We start from the raw sequence: 8,967 nt of genomic DNA, 5'->3' as shown, positions 1-8,967 counted from the left end.
CTCTTTGTAGGTATCTAAAAACTTGCTTTATGTATCTGGGTGCTCCTGTATTGGTTGCGTATGTTTAGGATAGTAGCTTTTGTTGTTGAATTGATCCCTTTACCATTATGTAGTGGCCTTCTTTGTCTCTTTTGATCTTTGTTGGTTTAAAGTCTGTTTTATCGGAGATCAGGATTTCAACCCCTGCTTTTTTTTTTTCCTTTACATTTGCTTGGTAGATCTTCCTCCTTCCCTTTATTTTGAGCCTATGTGTGTCTTTGCACATGAGGTGGGTCTCTTGAATACAGCACACCAATGGGTCTTGACTCTTTATCTAATTTGCCTGTCTGTGTCTTTTAATTAGGGCATTTATCCCATTTACATTTAAAGTTCATATTGTTATGTGTGAATTTGATTCTGTCATTATGTTGCTAGCTGGTTATTTTGCCGTTAATTGATGCAGTTTCTTCATAGCATCAATAGTCAATACAATTTGGCATGTTTTTGCAGTGGCTGATACTGGTTGTTCCTTTACATGTTTAGTGCTTCCTTCATGATCTCTTGTAGGGCACGCCTGGTGGTGACAAAATCTCTCAGCATTTGCTTTTCTGTAAAGGATTTTATTTCTCCTTCACTTATGAAGCTTAGTTTGGTTGGATATGAATTTCTGGATTGAAAATTCTTTTTTTAAAGGATGTTATATACCGGCCCGCTTTCTCTTCTGGCTTGTAGGGTTTCTGCAGAGAGATCTGCTGTTAGTCTGATGGGCTTCCCTTTGCGGGTATCCTGACCTTTCCCTGTGGCTGCGCTTTATATGTTTTCCCTCATTTTGACCTTGGTGTAGCTGACAATTATGTGTCTTGGGGTTGCTCTTCTCAAGGAGTATCTTTGTGGTGTTCTCTGTATTTCATGAGTTTGAATGTTGGCCTGTCTTGCTAGTTTGGGGACGTTCTCCTGGATAATATCCTGAACAGTGTTTTCCAAGTTGGTTCCATTCTCCCCATCACTTTCAGGTACACCAATCAAACTTAGATTTGGCCTTTAACATAGTCCCATATTTCCTGGAGGGTTTGTTCATTTCTTTTTACTCTTTTTTTGCTAATCTTGTCTTCTCACTTTATTTCATTAATTTGATCTTCAATCCCTGATATCTTTTCTTCTGCTTGATCAAATTGGCTATTGAAACTTGTGTATGCTTCATGAAGTTCTCGTATTGTGTTTTTCATCTCCATCAGGTCATGTAAGGTCTTCTCTACAGTTGTTATTCTAGTTATCCATTTTTCTAATCTTTTTTCAAGGTTTTTAGCTTCCTTGCAATGGGTTAGAAAATGTTCCTTTAACCTGGAGAAGTTTATTATTATCGACCTTCTGAAGCCTACTTCTGTCAACTCATCAAACTCATTCTTGATCCAGTTTTGTTCCCTTGCTGGCAAAGAGTTGTGTTCCTTCGGAGGAGAAGAGTCATTCTGGTTTTTGGAATTTTCAGCCTTTCTGCTATGGTTTCTCTCTATCTTTGGGGTTCCATATACCTTCGGTCTTTGATGTTGCTGATCCACAGATGGGTTTTCGTGTGGATGTTTTTGTTGTTGTTGTTGTTGTTGATGATGTTGATGCTATTCCTTTCTGTTTGTTAGTTTTCCTTCTAACAGATAGGCCTCTCAGCTGCAGGTCTGTTGGAGTTTGCTGGAGGTCCGCTCCAGACCCTGTTTGCCTGGGTATCACCAGGAGGGGCTGCAGAACAGCGAATATTGCTGCCTAATCCTTCCTCTGGTAGCTTTTTCCCAGAGAGGCACCCACCTGTATGAGGTGTCTCTCAGCCCCTACTGGGAAGTGTCTCCCAGTCAGCTACACTAGGGTCAGGTACCCACTTGAGGAGGCAGTCTGTCCATTATCAGAGCTTGAATGCCATGCTTGGAGAACCACTGCTCTCTTCAGAGCTGTCAGACAGGGATGGTTATGTCTGCAGAAGCTGTTTGCTGCCTTTTGTTCAGATATACCCTCCCCCCAGAGGTGGAATCTAGAGAGGCAGTAGGCCTTGCTGAGCTGTAATGGGCTCTGACCAGTTAGAGCTTCCCTGCCACTTTTTTTTTGCATTGTGAGAATAGAACTGTCTACTCAAGCCTCAGCAATGGCTGGCATCCCTCCCCTCACCAAACTCCAGCGTTCCAGGTCAATCTCAGACTGCTTCACTAGCAGTGAGGAAGGCTTTGAGGGTGTGGGACCTCCTGAGCCAGGCATGGCAGGGTATCTCCTGATTTACCAGTTGCAAAGACCATAGGAAAAGCACAGTATTTGGACAGGAGTGTACTGTATCTCCAGGTACAGTCACTCAAGGCTTTCCTTGGCTTGGAATGGGAAATCCCCTGGACACTTGCACTTCCCTGGTGAGGTGACACCTTGCCCGGCTTCATCTCACCCTCTGTGGATTGCACCCACTGTCCAACCAGTCCCAATGTCATGAACCAGGTACCTCAGTTGGAAATGCAGAATTCACCCATCTTCTTCATTGATCTTACTGGGAGCTGTAGACCAGAGCTGTTCCTATTCGGCCATCTTGGAAGTGACTCCAATGATGAGATTTTTTTCATATGTTTGTTGGCCACGTAAATGTCTTCATTTTTATTAAAAAAAAAAAACCTGGGATACATGTGCAGAATGTGTAGGTTTGTTACATAGGTATACATGTGGCATGGTGGTTTGCTGCAACTACTGACCAATCCTCTAAGTTTCCTCCCCTCAACCCCACTCCCGTACAGGCCCTGGTGTGGGCTGTTCCCCTCTCTGTGTCTATGTATTGTCAATGTTCAACTTCTACTTATGAGTGAGCACATGCTGTGCTTGGTTTCCTGTTCCTATGTTAGTTTGCTGAGGATGTTGCCTTCCAGCTTCGTCCATGTCCCTGCAAAGGACGTTATTTCATTCTTCTTTATGCCTGCATAGTATTTCATGGTGTATGTGTACCACATTCTCTTTATCCAGTCTATCATTGATGAGTATTTGGGTTGCCTCCATATCTTTGGTATTGTAAATAGTGCTGCATGAAACATTCATGTGCATGTGTCTTTATAGTAGAATGATTTAATTCCTTTGGGTATATACCTAGTAATGGAATTGCTCAGCCAAATTGTATGTCTGGTTCTAGATCCTTGAGGAATCAGCACAATGTCTTCCGCAATGGTTGAACTAATTTACAGTCCCACCAATAGTGTAAAAGTGTTCCTATTTCTCCACAGCTTTGCAAGCATCTATTGTTTCCTGACTTTTTAATAATTGCCACTCTAACTGGCATGAGATGGCATCTCATTGTGGTTTTTTATTGAGATAATCATTGTGGTTTTGATGTGCATTTATGTGATGATCAGTGATGTTGAGCTTTTTTTATATGTTCATTGGCTATGTAAATGTCTTCTTTAGAGAAACATCTGTTCATATCCTTTGCCCATTTTTTGATGAAGTTGTTTGTTTTTTCTTATAAATATGTTTAAGTTTATTGCCTATTCTGGATATTAGACCTTTGTCAGATTGATAGATTGCAAAAATTTTCTCCTATTCTGTAGGTTGCCTGTTCACTCTGATGATAGTTTTGTTGTTGTTGTTGTTGTTTGTTTTTTTTCTGTGCAGAAGCTCTTCAGTTTAATTAGATTCCATTTGTCAATTTTGGCTTTTGTTGCCATAGCTTTTGGCGTTTTAGTCGTAAAGTCTTTGACCATGTCTATGTCCTGACTGGTACTGCCTAGGTTTTCTTCTAGGGATTTTATGGTCCTGGGGTTTACATTTAAGTCTTTAACCCATCTTGAGTTAATTTTTTATAAGGTATAAGGAAGGGGTCAAGTTTCAGATTTCTGCATACTGCTAGCCAGTTTTTCTGGTACTATTCATTAAATAGAGAATAATTTCCCCATTGCTTGCTTTTTTTCAGGTTTGTCAATGATCAGATGGTTGTGGATGTGTGGCATTATTTCTGAGGCCTCTGGGATGCAAGACTGATTCAAAGTATGCAAGTCAGTAAACCTAATCTATCACATAAATAGAACCAATGACAAAAGCCACATGATTATCTCAATAGATGCAGAAAAGGCCTTAGACAAAATTCAACACCTCTTTATACTAAAAACTCTCAATAAAGTAGGTATTGATGAAAGGTATCTCAAAATAATAAAAGCTATTTATGACAAACCCACAGCCAGTATCATAGTGAATGGACAAAAACTGGAGGCATTTTCTTTGAAAATCAGCACAAGACAAGGATATCCTCTCTCACTACTCCTATTCAATACGGTATTTGAAGTTGTTTGTTCTTGCTTATTTAGTTCCTTGTTTTTTTTTCGTTTGTTTGTTTGTTTGTTTTTTGACAGAGTTTCACTCTTGTCACCCAGACTGGAGTGCAATGGCACAATCTTAGCTTACTGCTACCTTCACCTCCCAGTTTCAAGTGATTCTTCTGCCTCATCCTCCCGGGTAGCTGGGATTGCAGGTGTGCACCACCATGCCTGGCTAATTTTTTTGTATTATTAGTTGAGATTGAGTTTCACTATGTTGGCCAGGCTTGTCTCTAACTCCTGACTTCAGGTGATCCACCCACCTCAGACTCAAAAAGTGCTGGGATTAGAGGCGTGAGCCACCTTGCCAGGCCTCTTTAGTTTTTTCAATTGTGATGTTAGGGTGTCAATTTGAGATTTTTTTTTCTCGAGATGTAGTCTTGCTCTGTCACCCAGGTTGGAGTGCAATGGCATGATCTCGGCTCACTGCAACCTCCACTTCCTGGGTTCAAGTGATTCTCCTGCTTCAGACTCCTGAGTAGCTGGGATTACAAGTGCACACCACTATGCCCTGCTCTGTTTTTTTTTTTTTTTTGTATTTTTAGTAGAGACATGGTTTCACCATGTTGGCCAGGCTGGTCTTAAACTCCTGACCTCGTGATCCATCCACCTCAGCCTCCCAAAGTACTGGGATTACAGGTGTGAGCCACCATGCCTGGCTGTTTTGAGATCTTTCCAGTTTTCTGATGTGGGCATTTATTGCTATAAATTTTACTCTTAACACTGCTTTAGCAGTGTCCCAATGATTCTGGTATGTTGTCTCTTTGTTCTCATTGATTTCAAATAACTTCTTGATTTCTGCCTTAATTTCGCTATTTACACAGAAGTCATTCAGGAGTAGGTTGTTCAGTTTCCATGTTGTTGTGCGGTTTTGAGTGAGTTTGATTGCACTGTGGTTGAGGGACTGTTTGTTATGATTTCAGTTCTCTTGCATTTGCTGAGGAGTGTTTTACCTTCAAATTATTTGGTCAATTTAGAATAAGTGCCACATAACACTTAGAAGAATGTACATTCTGTTGATTTGGGGTGGAGAGTTCTGTAGATGTCTATTATGTCCTCTTGATCCAGAGTTGAGTTTAAGTTCTGAATATTCTTGTTAATTTTCTTTCCCGTTGATCTGTCTAATATTGACAGTGGGGTGTTAAAGTCTTCCACTATTATTGGTGGAAGTATAGTTCTCTTCGTAGTTCTCTAAGAACTACATGAATCTGGGTTCTCCAATGTTGGGTGCATATATATTTAGGATTGCTAGCTCTTCTTGTGTGTTGATCCCTTTACCATTATGTAATTATCTAGTTTGTCTTTTTTGATCTTTGTTTGTTTAAAGTCTGTTTCATCAGAGACTAGGATTGCAGCCTCTGCTTTTTGCTTTCCATTTGCTTCATAAATATTCCTCCATCCTTTTATTTTGTGTCTTTGCACATGTGATGGGTCTCCCGAATACAGGACACTAATGGGTTTAGATTCTTTATCCAATTTGCCAGTCTGTGCCTTTTAATTGGGACCTTTAACCTATTTACATTTAAGGTTAATATTGGTATGTGTGAATTTGATATGGTCATTATGATGCTAGCTGGTTATTTTGCACATTATTTTTTGCAGTTTCTTCATAATGTCATCGGTTTTGATATTTTGGTGTGTTTTTGCAGTGACTGGTACTGGTTTTCTCTTTCCATATTTAGTGCTTCCTTCAGGTTCTGTTGCAGGGCAGGCCTGGTGGTAACAAAATCTTTTAGCTGTCACTGAAGCTGTGACTGCAGCCACCTTTCCTCCCAGGTGCTCTGTCCCAGGAAGATTAGAGTTTTATCTGTAAGCCCCTGGCTGCATTTCCTGCAGAGAGGCCCTGCCCAGTGAGGAGAAATCTAGAGAAGATTTTCTGCAAAGGATTTTATTTTTTCTTTGCTTAAAAAACTTAATTTAGCTAAATATGAAATTCTGGGTTGAAAATTCTTTTTTTAAGAATGTTGGATATTGGTCCCCCACTATCTTCTGGCTTGTCGGATTTCTGCTAAGAGATACGCTCTTATTCTGATGGTCTTTTCTTTGTAGGTGACCTGACCTTTCTCTCTGGCTGCCCTTAACATTTTTTTCTTCATTTCATCCTTGGAGAATCTGATGATTATGTGTCGTGGGGTTGATATTCTTGTGGAGTATCTTAGTGGTGTTCTGTATATTTTCTGAATTTGAATGTTGGTCTGTTTTGCTAGGTTGGGGAAGTTCTCTTGTATAATATCCTGACGTGTGTTATCCAGCTTGGTTCCATTCTCCCCATTACTTTAAGGCACACCAATCAGTTGTAGGTTTGGTGTTTTCACATAGTCCTCTATTTCTTGTAGGCTTTGTTCATTCCTTTTTTTTTTCTCTCTCTCTAATCTTGTCTGCATGCCTTATTTCAGCAAGGTAGACATCTATCTCTGATGTTATTTCTTCCACTTGCTCAATTTGCCTGTTTATACTTGTGTATGCTTCACGACGTTCTCATGCTGTTTTTGAGCTCCATCACGTTATTTATGTTCCCCTCTAAACTGGTTATTCAATTAGCAGTTCCTGTAACCTTTTTTCAAGGTTCTTAGCTTTCTTGCATTGGGTTAGAACATGCTACTTTAGCTCAGAGTATGTTGTTATTCCCACCTTCAGTAGCCTACTTCTGTCAATTCATCAATCTCATTATCCGTCCAGTTTTGCACCCTTGCTGAAGAGGTGTTGTGATCCTTTGGAGGAGAAGAGGCATTCTGGCTTTTGGAATGTTCAGCGATTTTCCTCTTTTTTTTTTTTCTCATCTTCTTGGATTTATTTATCTTTGATCTTTGAGTCCTACTACCCTTGGATGGGTTTTTCTGGGTAGTCTTTTTGTTGATGTTACTGTTGCTTTCTGTTTGTTAGTTTTTCTTCTAACAGTCAGACCTCTCTTCTGCACGTCTGCTGCAATTTGCTGGAGGTTTACTCCAGACCCTGTTCACCTGGGTATCACCAGCGGAGGCTACAGAACAACAAAGATTGCTGCCTGCTCCTTCCTCTGGAAGCTTCTTCCTAGAGGGGCACTGTCCTGATGCCAGCTGGAACTCTCCTGTATGAGGTGTCTGTCAACCCCTGTTGAGAGGTATCTCCAAGTCAGGAGACTTGAGGTTCAGAAACCCACTTGAGAAGGAGTCTGTCCCTTAATAGAGCTGATGTACTGTGCTGGGAGAATTCCCCTTTTCAGGATCAGCTGCTATCTTTATCGCTGGCAGGCAGAAAAGATTAAGCTCACTGAATCTGTGACTGCAGCCACCTTTCCTCCCAAGTGCTCTGTCGCAGGAAGATAAGAGTTTTATCTGTAAGCCCCTGGCTGGTGTTGCTGTGTTTCCTGCAGAGATGCCCAGCCCAGTGAGGAGGAATCTAGAGAAGCAGTCTCACCACAGCTGCTTTTCCATGGAGTGGTAGATTCCACCCAGTCCAAACCTCCCAGTCTCCTTAGCACCATCAGGGGAAAACTGCTTACTAAAGCCTCAGTAATGACAGTCACCTCTCCCCCCACCAATCTTCAGTGTCCCAGATCGACTCCAGACTGCTGTGCTGGCAGTGAGAATTTCAAGCCAGTGGTTCTTAGCTTGCTGGGCTCTCTGGGAGTGGAATTTGCTCAGCAGGACCGCTCGGCTCACTGGCTTCAGCCCACTTTACAGGTGAGTGGATAGTTCTCCTGGCTCTCTGGAGTTCAAGGTGCTGTTGGAGTATAAAAGGACCCTGATGCTCTTGCCAGGCGTCCTCATGGAAGTGACATCGTCTTTAAACCCTGCGTGGCAATCCCTGACACACTGCCGTGATGCCCAGGGAAGACACGGCGACCTGGAAGTCCAACTACTTCCTTAAGATCATCCAACTATTGGATGATTATCCGAAATGTTTCATCGTGGGAGCAGACAATGTGGGCTCCAAGCAGATGCAGCAGATCCACATGTCCCTTTGCGGGAAGGCCGTGGTGCTGATGGGCAAGAACACCATGATGCAGTTTCCCACTTCTGGAGAAACTGCTGCCTCATATCCGGGGAAATGTGGACTTTGTGTTCACCAAGGAGGACCTCACTGAGATCAGGTACATGTTGCTGGCCACTAAGGTGCCAGCTGCTGCCCATGCTAGTGCCATTGCCCCATGTGAAGTCACTGTGCCAGCCCAGAACACTGGACTTGGGCCTGAGAAGACCTCCTTTTTCCAGGCTTTAGGTATCACCACTAAAATCTCCAGGAGCACCATTGAAATCCTGAGTGATGTGCAGCTGATCAAGACTGGAGACAAAGTGGGAGCCAGCGAAACCACATTGCTGAACATGCTCAACATCTCCCCCTTCTCCTTTGGGCTGGTCATCCAGCAGGTGTTCAACAATGGCAGCATCTACAATTCTGAAGTGCTTGACATCAGAGGAAACTCTGCATTCTCGCTTCCTGGAGGGTGTCCGCAATGTTGCCAGTGTCTGTCTGCAGATTGGCTACGCAACTGTCGCATCAGTACCCCATTCTATCATCAACGGGTACAAACGAGTCCTGGCCTTGTCTGTGGAGACGGATTACACCTTCCCACTTGCTGAAAAGATCAGGGCCTTCTTGGCTGATCCATCTGCCTTTGTGGCTGCTGCCCCTGTGGCCGCTGCCACCATGGCTGCTCCTGCTGCTGCTGCTGCAGCCCCAGCTAAGG

General features: G+C 42.5%; 1 pseudogene across 1 annotated transcript; it reads left to right on the top strand.

The window, feature by feature from the left end:
• The first annotated feature begins 8,032 nt into the window (after positions 1-8,032).
• On the top strand, positions 8,033-8,963 carry LOC105532637 (annotated as a pseudogene). Its single transcript, XR_001005023.1, has one exon. The product of XR_001005023.1 is annotated as a 60S acidic ribosomal protein P0 pseudogene (transcript).
• The last annotated feature ends 4 nt before the right edge of the window (positions 8,964-8,967 follow it).

Source organism: Mandrillus leucophaeus, unplaced genomic scaffold, assembly GCF_000951045.1.
Source record: "Mandrillus leucophaeus isolate KB7577 unplaced genomic scaffold, Mleu.le_1.0 Scaffold976, whole genome shotgun sequence".
NCBI lineage: Eukaryota > Metazoa > Chordata > Mammalia > Primates > Cercopithecidae > Mandrillus > Mandrillus leucophaeus.
Note: the sequence above shows the minus strand (reverse complement) of the source record. Positions and strands in the feature narration are given on the sequence as shown.